The sequence below is a fragment of the Trichomycterus rosablanca genome, chromosome 5, assembly GCF_030014385.1.
Source record: "Trichomycterus rosablanca isolate fTriRos1 chromosome 5, fTriRos1.hap1, whole genome shotgun sequence".
Taxonomy (NCBI): domain Eukaryota; kingdom Metazoa; phylum Chordata; class Actinopteri; order Siluriformes; family Trichomycteridae; genus Trichomycterus; species Trichomycterus rosablanca.
Genome location: NC_085992.1, coordinates 4,414,174 through 4,430,081, shown reverse-complemented (window position 1 = coordinate 4,430,081; position 15,908 = coordinate 4,414,174). Strand labels below are relative to the sequence as shown.

Sequence of the window (15,908 nt, the reverse complement as noted above, 5' to 3'; positions counted from 1 at the left end):
TAATGATTAACAGCATTAACAGCTGGATGCTAGCTATTGTAAGCCAGTTGCTGAAGCCTGGATCAAGCGCCTGAGCGCCTTTGTGTTTGTTAATATTTATAAGTACGTGATCAAATGACGACACATTCATAATCACAAAAAGGAGGACATTACACCCCAGAAGGAGGACGTCATACCAGAATGCAACACACAGAATGAAACCAGAACCCATATAACAGAGTTTTTGACCAATTTAAGCAAGAATTCTATAACAAATGACTGTTTCACTCACCAAATGTTGTGTCCACTTTTGATATTTAAGTCCTGCCTTACTTACTATTGGCCGGGAATTTGTGGTACATCTCTGTACACAAATCTGAAGTTCTGCCTTGACATTATCAACTCATATTATTATATTATTAACTCATAATTGACTGGAGCGGGCGAAATTCAACCACCCAATCACAGACTAGCATTCTGAGGGCGGACCTTCTGCGATTGGCCAGTGGTGACACTATAAGCGGTCAAATGAGGCTGTTAAACCAATGAAATACAAAGCATTTGTTCTGACGTGTACCTGAGCCAAAAATGTAACCAGTTCACTCCGAAAGGAGGACCGGCGTTGCATGGGCGGAGGACCGGCAGCTGAAAAACCGGACTAAAGCCGGACGACTGGCCACCCGACGTGTAAACCTACACAGATTTTCTTTCACTTGAATGGGCGTAACCTATGTAGACAGAATATTTTGCTACAACAAGGTTGATCCTGCTCGCCAGGGTTGCCAGTTTGTGTACTTCTAAATCTTTTCTATTGGATTTTAATGCTGTTGATAAATCATCCATCTTGTAATGTTTGGTTCCTCAAGTTCTCAGAAGGCTGCTTGTTTTCCTGACTGTAAAGGGGTGGATTTAGACCCATCATACACCTGGAGGCCCGGGCTGAAACGCTAGTAGCTCTACGCCACGCAGCACGCTGACCGGGACGGAGGCAGAGGGAGGGAGAGAAGAAACGATGGAAGACGACATGACACGGGGCGCACAGGAAGCCGCCTCTGTACGTGTTGATGCCGAATGAGGTTTTAAAGTTTAATGGAGCTCGGGGAGACAGTAGATTTCTCTTCTGAGGACATTAAGAGGAGGGGAACGGGTGAGCACATAATGCTAGGAGGCCAAGAGCAACACACACACACACACACACACACACACGTCACTGCAAACCACCCACATGCACAGCTTCTATATATAAGTCAGCGTCGGCACTGAAAAGCAGTTTGGTTAATTTAGCGTGCTATAAAGGAAGGTTTAAGTTACTTCCATCAGCTCTCACACACACACACACGATCAGTGAGAGCTATTTTCCACCCTCCAGCAGTTATCCCAATATTGATAGTGAAGCAAAACAAACAGGGGCCATCAGCAACGGCAAACCCCACATCAGCCCGGCTCTTTTCCTCCTCCCCGCTTCACAGAGTCTCTTAAACGACGCCCCGATCCTCGTCCAGAGGTGCAGAGGTGATATCCGGAGTTCACCACCCGAGCCGAGGGGGCTTTGATCAGCTCGGCCGAAACGCCGTAGCCTGCGGAGTGCCACCGCTGATTTGATAAATGTTTGCAATCGGGGCTGTAAATCAGATATTACAGCTTCAAACAGCTCGAAATCAATAGACTCTCGACGCCCAGTCATCCACCTCTGCGCTAGCAGGCTTTTAACTCTGCGAAAGAATTCGGACGCGCACACACACACACACACACGCACGCAGCCTTAAAGCCGTTCCTGGTAAAAATGGGCACCAGTATACAGGTGCTGGTGAGTCTAGAAGAGTCTGGAGTCTTTATCATCGAGTCATCAATCATGACTGGGATTGGGAACCGAAACAAATCGATTCCAATTTAAAACCGATTACAAAACGGCACGTTTGTTTGATTATTTATTTATTAGTATTTTAACATCATGTTTTACACTTGGGTTACATTCATGACAGGAACGGTAGTTACTCATTACACAAGATTCATCAGTTCACAAGGTTATATCGAGCACAGTCATGGACAATTTTGTATCTGTAATTCACCTCACAGGAAACCCACACAGACACGGGGAGAACATGCAAACTCCACACAGAAAGGACCCGGACCGCCCCACCTGGGGATCGAACCCAGGACCTTCTTGCTGTGAGGCGACAGTGCTACCGACCGAGCCACCGTGCCGTCCCAAAACGGCAGGTACCAGGTACGAACTAAATTCCGGTTCTTCCGTCGGTTCCTATAGACCACTGAAGTCGTGTCGTCATTTTGTAGTCCACGCCATGTTGTTATGCCCATATTTGGTAACCCGGGTCTAAGAGACATTTTGAATGGGAAAAATGCCTCTCTCGCATCCTGTAGTCATAAAAAATGTTCCAGAGCTGTTAGGTTTTGTTTTATGGAGATTCTTCTGTCTATTATCACTGGATCCTCTGAAATATGACGTCGTTAAAGAGTAAAAATATGAATAGTGCTACATGTAAGCTAATGCTACTGCGCACTGAATTGACGTCACTAGACTGGAAGCCTCTTAAATAAGCGCACGAAGCAGCGCGATTCACCGGTGTAACAGTAGCATCGTGCTTCCTCTCTGTCTATGCCGAACCCTGCCCTGACGGAGGTGATTGAAGCTAACCCGTATCCCCTCCGAAACACGAGCAGCAGCCAGATGCATCTTTGCCACCCACACATCGACGAGTTTGGCGCCACCTAGCGTTGCATGCGGAGAGACACACCCTAAGGGCACCCTCTCCCATCTCTGTGTAAGCGCCTCCAATCAGCCGGCAGAGAACGCAATCGCATTCTGACAGAGAGAGACCCACATCCGGTTCTTTTGTCCCACCCCCCACATGAGCAACCGGCCAATCGTTGCTCATATAGCCACTCGGCTTCGAGCCGGTAAAGCAAGGCTGGATTCGATACCACGCTTCTCAGAATCCAGCCCTGGTTGCAGCGCGTCTCTTTTTACCGCTGCGCCACCTGAGCGGCTTCACCTCTTTTAAAAGTTTTGTAATCATCCTTGAAAAAGCGATACGACCACCACAGTACGCCTCGCTTTGGTGCAGTTCAGTGACGTCTAATTAATGCGCAGTAGCGTTAGCTTTCGTGTAGCATTATTAGTATTACGACCCTTTAACAACCTCGTAATTCAGAGGATCCACTGATGTGCAGGAGAAAAATGTACACAGGACAAAACGTACAGGGTTCTGAACATGTTTATTAAGCACGGGGTGCGTTAGAGCCGATTTTTGCCATAGGAAATCGGGCTTAGACCCGGGTCTCCAAATATGGGCATAACGAGGACTACAGAATGACGCACGACTTCAGTGGTCTATACACGATGACTCTTTATTATTGTACACAAAGGACGTCTGTCTGTAAGTACATACGTACATATCTATGTGACTGCGTCCCGCATCAACACAACAGCGTTCCCCAGCTAGTGTGTACGGCTAACTTTACCGCACTTCGCATTGCCCACTGATGTAAACGGTCAAGTGTGACTTAAAATGACCACAAAGCCATGCAGCAGTTGTTTCATGTGGATCACACAGGCCTTATTCACGAGCGTCCCCTCTCCGATAACGTCTGCAGACTCTTGAACATTACACACCAGGCTAAACAAGTTCAACTTCAGGCGTCGTGAAGGCCATCGACCGCGTCAGACGGACTTATTTGCTTTCGGTCCTTCAAAGAATGTATTTCAATCTCATCCTGAGTTCCTAAAACTGGTAAAAATGCTACGTCATAACAGCAGGACAAGCTAACAACGAGACATCGCCACCGTTTTTGCCATCGAGGAGCGCGAGACAAGGTTATCCTGCCTCTCCTCTTCTGTTTGCCTCAGCCATCGAACCACTGGCGATAGCAATTAAATCACATCCCTTTATTTATGGCTTCACAGTTAACCACTGTATTATTATTAGGGGTGGGCGATATAATATCCTTCACGATAATACCGGTATAGTTGTAAATTCTATATGGTTTTTGCCATATCGCGATATTGTTAGCAAATATCTCAAGCGCGTAACGGTGAAATAATGGACAGAGAGTAGTACCGGAGTTAGCACCGAGGACGAACTAGTCCCTACAAGCCGAGCTACATCACTAGTGTGGAAGTTTTTCGGATACAGAAGGTCGGACAAAACGTAACGACAAAACGTGGCAACACATCAAAATTATTTCAGCACCTAAAGCAAAAGCACCGGCGTGAGTACGAGGAGTGTCGGTCACTGCGCGAGTCCGAGAATGACGTGAGAACAAAAACTGTGTCAGTGAACGAACAGAATACACAGGTTACCACACAGGTTACCACACAGGTTACCACACAGGTTACCACACAGGTTACCATCTGAGAACGTTTAAAACCCAAAAGCGCTTAAGCAGAACTCTTTCCTTCACATATGAGCATGGAAACTGAATCAATGAGTCAGAATCGACTCTTTTCAGACGAATTATTCATCGGAATCGAATCAGAAAACTGTGCTCTTCTCTGTGGTAAAGATTCATTTATTTTGCTCATTCTGTGGGCAAAACAACTCCGGTTCAAGAGATTCAGATGTATTAACCAATCAGAGCTTCAAATTCAGATTCTGGGTGGAATTTCAAGCTCTCTCTTCATTGGTTGCTGTATAATTGACAGATATTCATTTTGCAACGATAGCAAAGCATGATCAAACATTAATCAGGATTTGAAGTAAAACGGACAGTAGAAATGTGATGGTGAGATTCTGCTGGTTTGTTTAATATAAATGTTGTCAATATGAATACAAATACAGTCTGTAATAATACAAAATATAAACACTGCAATTACTCAGAATTGATCAGAACTACAATGTTTTGTGTTTTTAAGAGAACTTATAAACAATATAAGATAAAATATGGGCAGTGGCCTGCCATTGTACTTAAAGTTTACATTTAAAGATGCACGAGTACCGATACTGGTGTCGGGTATTGGCCCGATACCGCGCTCATTAACTCGTACTCGTACTCGCAAACGAGGCTCCGTTACTAAACATCCGATACCGTGTACCTGGTGCACGCTGCTGCGTTATGTCCGGTTCACACTCCACGATTTTTGCCCAGATTTTCGCTCGGCGGCTGGTCGGCGCTAGATTCGCCGGCTCGGGAGCGACTCGGCGTTCGCTCGGCGATCGAAACTCGGCTCTCGATCGCTAAGTGTGAACTATCCAACGACTCGATCCGACCGGCTCGCCGAGCGCTCGGGTTTTCTAGGACGTCAGATATCTGATCTCAGATGTGCGACTGGGAATGAGTGACATGTCGAACAGCCAATGAGAACGCAGGATACGGTGTGAGGGGAAACGCAGGAGAGGAGTGTAAACAGGTGGGACGGGGGGATAATATAGTTTATATCAGAATACATCAGCACACACACACGTTTTACAGTATTTCTGACCTGATCGTTCTCTACAAAACATAACAACAAAACACCGACATTGCAAAAATATTTATTCACCTCCAACTCACTACAGAACAATCCATGCTGCTCGTGTTGCCAAATCCACTCAGATTCATTTATTTTTCCTCCTTGATTTCATCACATCAGCGCACAAACGCTTTGATCGCTCGCTACTTGTTGACGTGCATTTTTGGACGTGGTATCATTAAACTGCTCGTCACTTCTCACGTATTCTAAATAGGTATCGGTATCAAAAATACATGTACTCGTACTCGGTTGAGAAAAAATGGTACTGATGCATCCCTATTTACATTATATCGTATCGTATATCACCACTTCTCAAAAGCATATCGAGATATGAGTTTTTTTTAGCCATAATCGCCCAGCGCTACTGGAAGTGATGCTTAATTTAATGTACATTTAGTAACAGTTGTACCTTAGATTTCCTGACTGTCTGCAAAACAAAAGTGTTTTTAAAATAAACTTTTTAAAAAAAGTGTTCTTATATATCGCGAGTGAATATCGTTATCGCAAAAATATACCAAAATATCGTGATATTATTTAAAGGCCATATCGCCCACCCCTAATTATTATGACCTCCGACATGATGCTCTGTCTAGATTAAATATATTCATCCCAGCATTAATCACTCTCCTACAGGACTACAGGTCAGGATCTGGTAATAAAGTAAACATTAACACAAGTGTGTTATAAAGCCTCTAAAACTCTGTTACTACACAAACCCAACTAAACAATATGACCTTCTCATGGAGACCTGCAAATGTAATGATCTAGGCTTGCAAACGCCTAATGACCTTACACAGGTCTATCATTTAAACCATGTAAAAGCACTTGGATAGATGGGAACCACGGCCTATTTCATTGACTGGAATAAGATGTAAGACATTTGGTAATAGATTAATTCCCAAACACTGCCTGAGCTACACAGATCAATTGGTAGATTTATATGGAATATGCGAGTGTGCCTTGAACAGGGGTGTCCAAACTTTTCTTGTTGAGGGCCACAATTTTCCTTCTTATCACATTCACCAAGTCTTAATGTAAGACTATCAGTGTGATCCTTCTCTACAGATAAGAACAAAACTATTTTCTACTCATAATTTAGTCTCTGTGGTATATCATTATGTGTTTTCCACCACAGTCTCAAGGGTCCAAACAATAAAAAAGGCTTATTTAAACAAATAAAAATAAAATAAGACTGTATAAGGCTGTGTGCTGCTGCCTGCGGTGAGGATTTATCCGAGCTGTTAATTTAGCTGAAGAGAAATATGGAGAGTCTCGCTCTGGTAATGAATTGTCGTATTTAGTTCCAAAAGCCCAGAACAAAAGAAAGATAAATAAATCGGTTTATGGTTTCATCTGGGACGTCGACGCCGACTTTGAAAGCGCCGACCGGCAACTAGGAGCGAAAGGCGACTAGCCGTGACTGCTGATGAGCTGGGAAGCTAATGTGAGCCTGGGTAATGAGAGATGGAAATGTCATTTTGAATGTCAGCTGTTGTTGTGCATCTGCTTCCCATTGAGACTGCAGATGAAGCTCCTGGCGCGGCTCTCTGAAGCACTCCTCACACATTACAAGCTTGTTCTGATGGATACAGGAGCATCTGTGACGCTGTACATTTGCAGTTGGATTAAATCCCGCGCGCTTGGATCTGGTGCGCGTTTTTAAACGATCCCTGCGGTATCCAGACGGGTCGCAGTACTTGTTTGATCAGTCTGTTATTATAATATTAAATAATTACATTTTATATGTGTGGCATCTATCTAGAAACACTTACAGTTATGCCTGAATATAATTTGAGAAACGGAGAATTAAAAGCCTTTCTTCCCCACCGCAATCACCTTGCTGAACACAACACAACACCATTGACACCATTAACACCCTGGACTACTCATGGGACCTATTATTATTAATTATCATTTATTATCACTTGCACTTTACATAACCCATCATACATACCTAGTATTCCCATTCCTATGTTTATTATTGTTATCATTATATATATACACGTAGTTTTATTACGTATATTAGGGCTGTCAAACGATTAAAAATTTTAATCGCATTTAAAAAAAATCTGTGTAAATGTTATAGAAAACAAGGATTTTTAAGTGAAATGTTACAATTAAAATAGTGAACACATTTTATGCTAAATGTACTGATGTTAAAAACCGCTGGGACAAGAGAAAACTGTAAGGGAGTTTTATTCACTCACATACTAGGCAGTAATACTATCCAGCAGAGACCCTTGACTTCGTATACATGTCAGATTGTAGGTTAAAATTTCTCCATCAGCAAACATTGTGAGTGTGTTTTGACCCTTTGGGGCTTCCATAGTGCGTGGAATAGCATGCTTGGCTAACGTCTAGCTGTTTGCTATTCGGTACCGTAACAGAAGAAGTTCATAAAGTGTTCTGCTCCCGACAATATGTGAATATACCGTGTATTTATTTCTTTATTAAGCGAGTGCATCACTACGACGCTCGGTTACATTATGTTAACAAACCGCAAATGAAACAAACGGTGGCAAGTACATAACATACATAACTACATACATAACTACGTATATAGACCTAATATCATATACGTAAATAGCTATAGTTGAAATATAAAATTGAATCTGTCTATCTAACTATCTGTTTATCTATGTTAGTCTCTCTATCTATCTGAACTATTAGTCTGTCTACTCATCTATCTGTCTGTCTATTAATCGGTCTGTCTATTAATCTATCTGTCTCTGTCTGTCTGTCTGTCAATCTATCTACTCAGGAGTCCAACAGTAGCAGCTCGGTGGTAGTGGGGCTTTAATCGGCAGCCTTCTGATTACTAGTCCTGTACCTGAACCACTGAACTACCACCAGCCTACATCAGTGTACGTTTACGTTTTTACGTACGACTTTAAAGATGCTGACTGTATATACTGTAAAATGTTCACTGATGTCGTTTTCCACCCATTATTTGCTTAAGTGCGCGTCAAAAACGGTACACACGTTGTGCGACTGTCAGACTAATGTTTTATTAATCCATATGGGCGAATAAGTATATAATTTATACTTTAATAAAACATTAATATGTTTTACAGGCCCGTTTACCTTCCTGCACAAAGTCAGGTTCTAGTTTGGTCCAGAGGAACTCAAGTGGGCTGCACAGCGCTCTGACTTCAACCCTATTTAACACATCTGGGCTGAATTGGAATGCTGCTTTAAAGCCAACAAATATTCTCTGCACAAATTCCCACAGAGACACTCAAAATCATGTGGGAAAAGCCTTCACAGAAGAGTGGAGAACAGACCAACTCTGTATTAATGGCACGTCCACCCAGCTCAGGGTCGGATGTCCATATATTTTCGGCCATGTGGAGTAGCTGGTTTGTTAATCAAATTTTACTCAAGCCGGGGAAGAAACGGTTTGTTAACGTCATTCAGCTGTTCCAACAATGCAGGGTAACTAATCCAAACTTAAAACTTAAAACTTAGAGTGTGGTCTTCCTTCAGACTGTTACCCCCCCCCCCCCCCCCCCCCCGTCTGCCGGGGGCCAGTGATAGCTCAGTGGTTAAGGTACTGGACTAGTAATCAGAAGGTTGCCGGTTCAAGCCCCACCACCACCACCAAGTTGCCACTGTTGGGCCCCTGAGCAAGGCCCTTAACCCACAATTGCTTAAAATCCTGTTCAGTCATGACTGTGAGTCGCTTTGGATAAATGCTGAAAATGCTGAAAATGTAAATGTCTCACGTCCAGACTGCAGTGAGACGGACCGCATGAAGAAAAGACGCCGCCGTACGACTGTATCTCTGCGTCCAATGACAGGACAGAAGATTAGAAAATGGTCGTATTTATCGAGGCCCGTGCGTGGCCGGGAGCCGGCGCCCTCTCGAATGAGTTACGGCCGCATTTCTCTCTAAATCATGAGCAAAAAAACACAGTGGACTGAATGAAAAGCAACAGGAGAAATTCTCTTTTATAACGCAGCAGGCTCGGTGACATGTCATTAGCCGAGCGCCGAGTCTAATCTGAGAGCGGGTCGCGTAAACCGACCCGGCTCGGAAATACGTGGGCGTGTCCGATAGTTCTGCCGATCCAGCCAGCAACGGCAACACCAGCAAACTCATATCTTTATAACATCATTCGAATTAGAACAGCGAATAGGAGTAAACACGAGCACTAATGCAACGATTACGGCATCAGTGATGCGACAAAGTGCCCGGTAGAGCCGAGTGGGCGGAGTCGAGGTGGGTATATCGCTGCTCGCGCCTCCTCCGACCCGCGCACAGCCCTTAGCGGAACCCTTTTCCACCTACGCGTTCTGCACAGGCGCCTCTCTATCTGCTAATCAGGGTCCTTACACAGCGTTTGAAGACCCCACCCACATAGTCCGGTCATCCCACCCACATAGTCCGGTCATCCCGCCCTGCGGGCACTGCCAATTGTGCCCGCTAGATGGCGTCCAGCCGACCGGTGGAAACGCCGAGTTTCAAACCGAGGAGTTCAGAATCTCGGTGCTGGTGTGCTAGCGGAATATTTATTCAAGTGACTAATGCAAAGTGGGCGGAGTCAGTGACATTACAATGTATTTATTTATTTATCTGGGCTTTAACGCCATGTTGAACACATTAGTGTCATTTAATGGTAAGACAGGTATTATGTTTCTGTTTGCTTATTGTATCTTGTCTTTAAATTTTAGGGTCGTTTTATATTTTTAGAAATATTTTATATTTTTACTTTTAGTGTTAATAGTGACGATAAAAATGATCTTACCTTTATACAGACGAGAAGAGAAGCAACGTGGAGATCAGCAGAATTCTAAGAGAATTCTAATTTATTTCTTCCAGTGTGAAACGATCCACCTTCTGGTTTCCATGAAACTCTCGATCCCAGAATAGATACGATTTACTTTTTAGACATCTAAAAAGGATAAAATAAAAATGAATATTAAAAAATGGGTTTGAGTAAGTAAGTAAGTAAAGTTTATTTATAAAGCGCTTTTCTAGGACCAGGCCACAAAGTGCTTTACTAAGCAATAGAACACGAGAGGTCGTGTGTTATCGCCAATAACATCACGGCTGTGATTCGGTTGCAGGCACGAGCCGTGATGTTATTGACGACCTCAAGTGTTCTATTGCTTTTATACAACAGTTTTTACAAAATAAAGAAAGAAAATAAATCAAAGACGCCCTGAATTTCATATTAAATATGCTTTAATATTGACAATACTTTCCGCCAGAAAGTAGTTCCACAACGAATATGAAGTTTAACACTACAAAGCAAATCCCAAGTTGCAAAAACTCATTTCAGGGAGGTAAGAAGAACAAGAAGAAGAAGAAAGCAAGAACCTCCGAAGGGAAAAAAAGAAATAAAAAACCTCTCACACACACCAAAGGATTATGGGTGATAACAGAACTTCTAGGAGCTGCTAACTGGGCTATTAAGCTAACTGTTCGCGTTACAAACACATTAATGTTCCCTACACAGTGCGCTAGATTGTGTATCAGATAACGGATATATGTTCCCTACACAGTGCACTAGATAGTGTATCAGATAACGGATTTATGTTCCCTACATAGTGCACTAGATTGTGTATCAGATAACGGATTTATGTTCCCTACACAGTGCACTAGATTGTCTATCAGATAACGGATTTATGTTCCCTACATAGTGCACTAGATTGTGTATCAGATAATGGATTTATGTTCCCTACACAGTGCACTAGATTGTGTATCAGATAACGGATTTATGTTCCCTACACAGTGCACTAGATTGTCTATCAGATAACGGATTTATGTTCCCTACATAGTGCACTAGATTGTGTATCAGATAACGGATTTATGTTCCCTACACAGTGCACTAGATTGTCTATCAGATAACGGATTTATGTTCCCTACATAGTGCACTAGATTGTGTATCAGATAACGGATTCATGTTCCCTACACAGTGCACTAGATTGTGTATCAGATAACGGATTTATGTTCCCTACACAGTGCACTAGATTGTCTATCAGATAACGGATTTATGTTCCCTACATAGTGCACTAGATTGTGTATCAGATAACGGATTTATGTTCCCTACACAGTGCACTAGATTGTCTATCAGATAACGGATTTATGTTCCCTACATAGTGCACTAGATTGTGTATCAGATAATGGATTTATGTTCCCTACACAGTGCGCTAGATTGTATATCAGATAACGGATTTATGCTCCCTAGACACTGCGCTAGATTGTGTATCAGATAATGGATTTATGTTCCCTACACAGTGCACTAGATTGTATATCAGATAATGGATTTATGTTCCCTACACAGTGCACTAGATTGTGTATCAGATAATGGATTTATGTTCCCTACACAGTGCACTAGATTGTATATCAGATAATGGATTTATGTTCCCTACACAGTGCACTAGATTGTATATCAGATAACGGATTTATGTTCCCTACACAGTGCACTAGATTGTGTATCAGATAACGGATTTATGTTCCCTACACAGTGCACTAGATTGTGTATCAGATAATGGATTTATGTTCCCTACACAGTGCACTAGATTGTGTATCAGATAACGGATTTATGTTCCCTACACAGTGCGCTAGATTGTGTATCAGATAATGGATTTATGTTCCCTACACAGTGCACTAGATTGTGTATCAGATAATGGATTTATGTTCCCTACACAGTGCACTAGATTGTGTATCAGATAATGGATTTATGTTCCCTACACAGTGCACTAGATTGTATATCAGATAATGGATTTATGTTCCCTACACAGTGCACTAGATTGTGTATCAGATAATGGATTTATGTTCCCTACACAGTGCGCTAGATTGTGTATCAGATAATGGATTTATGTTCCCTACACAGTGCACTAGATTGTATATCAGATAATGGATTTATGTTCCCTACACAGTGCACTAGATTGTGTATCAGATAATGGATTTATGTTCCCTACATAGTGCACTAGATTGTGTATCAGATAATGGATTTATGTTCCCTACACAGTGCACTAGATTGTGTATCAGATAATGGATTTATGTTCCCTACACAGTGCACTAGATTGTGTATCAGATAATGGATTTATGTTCCCTACACAGTGCGCTAGATTGTGTATCAGATAATGGATTTATGTTCCCTACACAGTGCACTAGATTGTATATCAGATAATGGATTTATGTTCCCTACACAGTGCACTAGATTGTATATCAGATAATGGATTTATGTTCCCTACATAGTGCACTAGATTGTGTATCAGATAATGGATTTATGTTCCCTACACAGTGCACTAGATTGTGTATCAGATAATGGATTTATGTTCCCTACACAGTGCACTAGATTGTGTATCAGATAACGGATTTATGTTCCCTACACAGTGCGCTAGATTGTATATCAGATAACGGATTTATGCTCCCTAGACACTGCGCTAGATTGTGTATCAGATAATGGATTTATGTTCCCTACACAGTGCACTAGATTGTATATCAGATAATGGATTTATGTTCCCTACACAGTGCACTAGATTGTATATCAGATAATGGATTTATGTTCCCTACACAGTGCGCTAGATTGTATATCAGATAACGGATTCATGTTCCCTACACAGTCAAGGTCAAAGTAGACTCACAGAGTCTGATATCGAGTGGGAGACTATTCCATAATTTAGGAGCCCTGACAGAAAAGGCACAGTCCCCTTTTCGCCTCCGTTTGGTACGGGGCACAACCAGAAGCTCTTTATTGGATGACAGCAATTCACAAATATAATCAGGTGCTTCCCCATGTAGAGCCTTATAGGTAAGAATAAGCACTTATCGCTGATCAGTTTGACTGGTACATGAACCAGCAACGGACTAAAGATTTAATTCGGGCCAAATTAGGAGCATACGAAACAGAAGCAGCCAAAAAAAAAAAAAAAAAAAAGGAAATTGCCGTTTCATAAACCACATAACACCCGACTAAACAATGTAAACAGTGCGCCTAGACTGGCATGGAAAGCCGTTCTCTCGAATGAGATTTAAACTGCACTAAAAAAAAATGCACACGATCATTGTCCAGCTTATTAGCTCCACCCAGCGTATAGATGAATATTGTGGCTATACAACTACTGACTGTAGTCCATCTGTAGCTTAGTACACACTGTTACCCCTCAGTACAGCATCGGTTAACACACAGAGACCCAAACCACACTAGTAATGGTGCATTCTGTACTCTTTACATACTGTTTACTGTACTAGGGTGCGGTTCGGACCTTGGTCTGTCTCAATCGCTGCCGTTTTGACAAGCTTGACCTTCAGGAGTTATGATGAATCCCCTCCGGCACACAACCCAACGGAGGAGCCAGTCATTAACAGTATAGATAATATAGCGGAGCTGAGATTCGAACTCACCAGTTCTGGAGTGCCAGCGTGTTTTACCGCTGTGCCAATCGGTGCCCAACCGCCCATTCATTCAAGAGTTTGTTTACATTTTCCACATTTAAGAGACACCTTTGTCCAAAGCGACTTACAGTACTGAGACAGTATACAGTCTGAGCAATTGAGGGTCAAGGGCCTTGCTCAAGGACCCAACAGCAGTAACCTGGCAGTGGTGGGGTTAGAACCAGCGAGCTTCTGATTACTAGTCCAGTACCTTGACTGCTAGGCTACAACTGCACAACGGTCATGATTAATTGTAAGGAGGATTTATATTTCGTTTACATGAATCCCTCACTGTATTTGCTGGATGCATTTCTAGGTGTTTTACAGGCCCATTTACGTTCCTGTCTGGTTCTAGTTTGGTCCAGAGCAGGGGTCGGCAAACTTTAACACCCAAAGAGCCATTTGGACCCGGTTTCCACGGAAAAGAAAACACTGGGAGTCGCAAATACTTTTTGACATCTAAAATGAAGATAACACTGTATATATTGTCTTTTTACCTTTACGCTTTGTGTAAACAACTATAGTGTGTTGCTTATGAAATCCATGAAGTGCTACAGAGAAAATTAAATTTTATTTATGTAATGAACACATTTTTAACTAAAAATAATTTTAAAAAATAATAAAAAAACACGCCGAGTTGAAAGTCTCTTTCAAATGAATTAAAAAGCTGAACTTTAATTATCCATGTAGCAAACAAAAAATGCCGAGAGCCGTCATCCTTATATCACCTTTGGGTTTTCGGAGCGTGTAGCGGAGCCTTGACCTGAATTAAAAAAATAAATTGGAAAAAAAACACTATGCCACTAAACAATGAAAAATAAATATTTGCAAAATATCTGCATAAATATTTATTTTACCTGGTTAATGGAACTTCTGCTCCTGAATTTCTGCGCACAGCGTCTGCAAATCGTGGCTGTACGAAGTCACTTTCATCTTCACGCAGGACTGTAAGCTGCCGCCTGTGAGGCGTGAGCGGTGTTTGTTTTTAACATAGTTCATGGTGGAGAATAGCTGCTCACATACATATGTGGATCGGATCCGAAGATCGACAGCACTCCAAATGCATATTTCTTCACACTTCAATTAAATACTTATAATTTATTTTCCCAAGCCACGCGGAGCCGCAGTATGAGGATGAACGAGCCGCATGCGGCTCCGGAGCCGCGGGTTGCCGACCCTTGGTCCAGAGGAACTCAAGTGGCCTGTGCAGAGCTCTGACTTCAACCCCATCGAACAGATTTGGGTTGAATTGGAATGTTGCTTGGGGGCCAACTTCAAAGCCTGACCTTAAAATGCTCCTCACAAACACGCAAAATCATGGGACGGTTGTAATAGGTGCAGAGTAGAGGTCAACTATGTATTAACCCCACTAGTTTTGGAATGGGATGCCGACCGAGCTCAGGGTCGGATGTCCACATACTTTCGGTCACACAGTAGCTGGTTTCTAACTCAGAACTATCAGCAAAGGCTTGAGGTTTAAAAGTCGTGGTCCTCTACTGGATTTTAGCACTGATCAAATCTGGCAACCCTGCACTTGTTAGACGACCAGAGGCCGGGACGAGCAAACGAAAATCAGACACAGACGAGAAATAAGAAACAATATGTAGGTGGATCAAATCCCTTTAGAAGCTCTCAGCCTTTCTGAAGGTGCTTCTTAAGGACATCAACAATCCTCCAACATCCCGGCGCTGTTCTCATCCCCTAATCCTCTCACCCATTCACTGAAACCGGACAATCAGCGGCTTCTCCAGCCTCCTAATCTAAACTGAGAGATTAGAACTGGATTCCATTTCACAGGGTCCCTAATCAGTGCCCTCGTGTTCCCTACACACTAATCACGTGAGATCGTCTATAAGGAACCTCGTCTGCTTAAATCCCTTCATTCTGAACGTAAACGTCAGTGTTGTATTGATGACGATCTTTGAAGCTCGTTTGCTCTATAAATATTATAACCAAAGTTTAAATCTTTAACATTTTATTATGTTTTCAAGGTTTGTAACACAGCCTGAACGGTGATGATAAAAACACCATAAAGACCCAAATGACAAGGACGCCTGAACATGAGCCTGC

At 42.5% G+C, this 15,908-nt stretch overlaps 2 protein-coding genes across 2 annotated transcripts in view; both read right to left on the bottom strand.

The window, feature by feature from the left end:
• ndst2a (N-deacetylase/N-sulfotransferase (heparan glucosaminyl) 2a) overlaps positions 1–15,908 on the bottom strand; it is a 171,206-nt gene that overhangs the window by 51,308 nt on the left and 103,990 nt on the right. The window contains exon 3 of the mRNA XM_062995544.1: positions 10,198–10,344. The gene's annotated coding sequence lies outside the window, so the exon portion shown is untranslated. The remainder of the gene's footprint in view (positions 1–10,197; positions 10,345–15,908) is intronic.
• Positions 1–15,908, bottom strand: part of myoz1a (myozenin 1a) — a 294,151-nt gene that overhangs the window by 179,621 nt on the left and 98,622 nt on the right. The gene's annotated exons all lie outside the window — the stretch shown is intronic.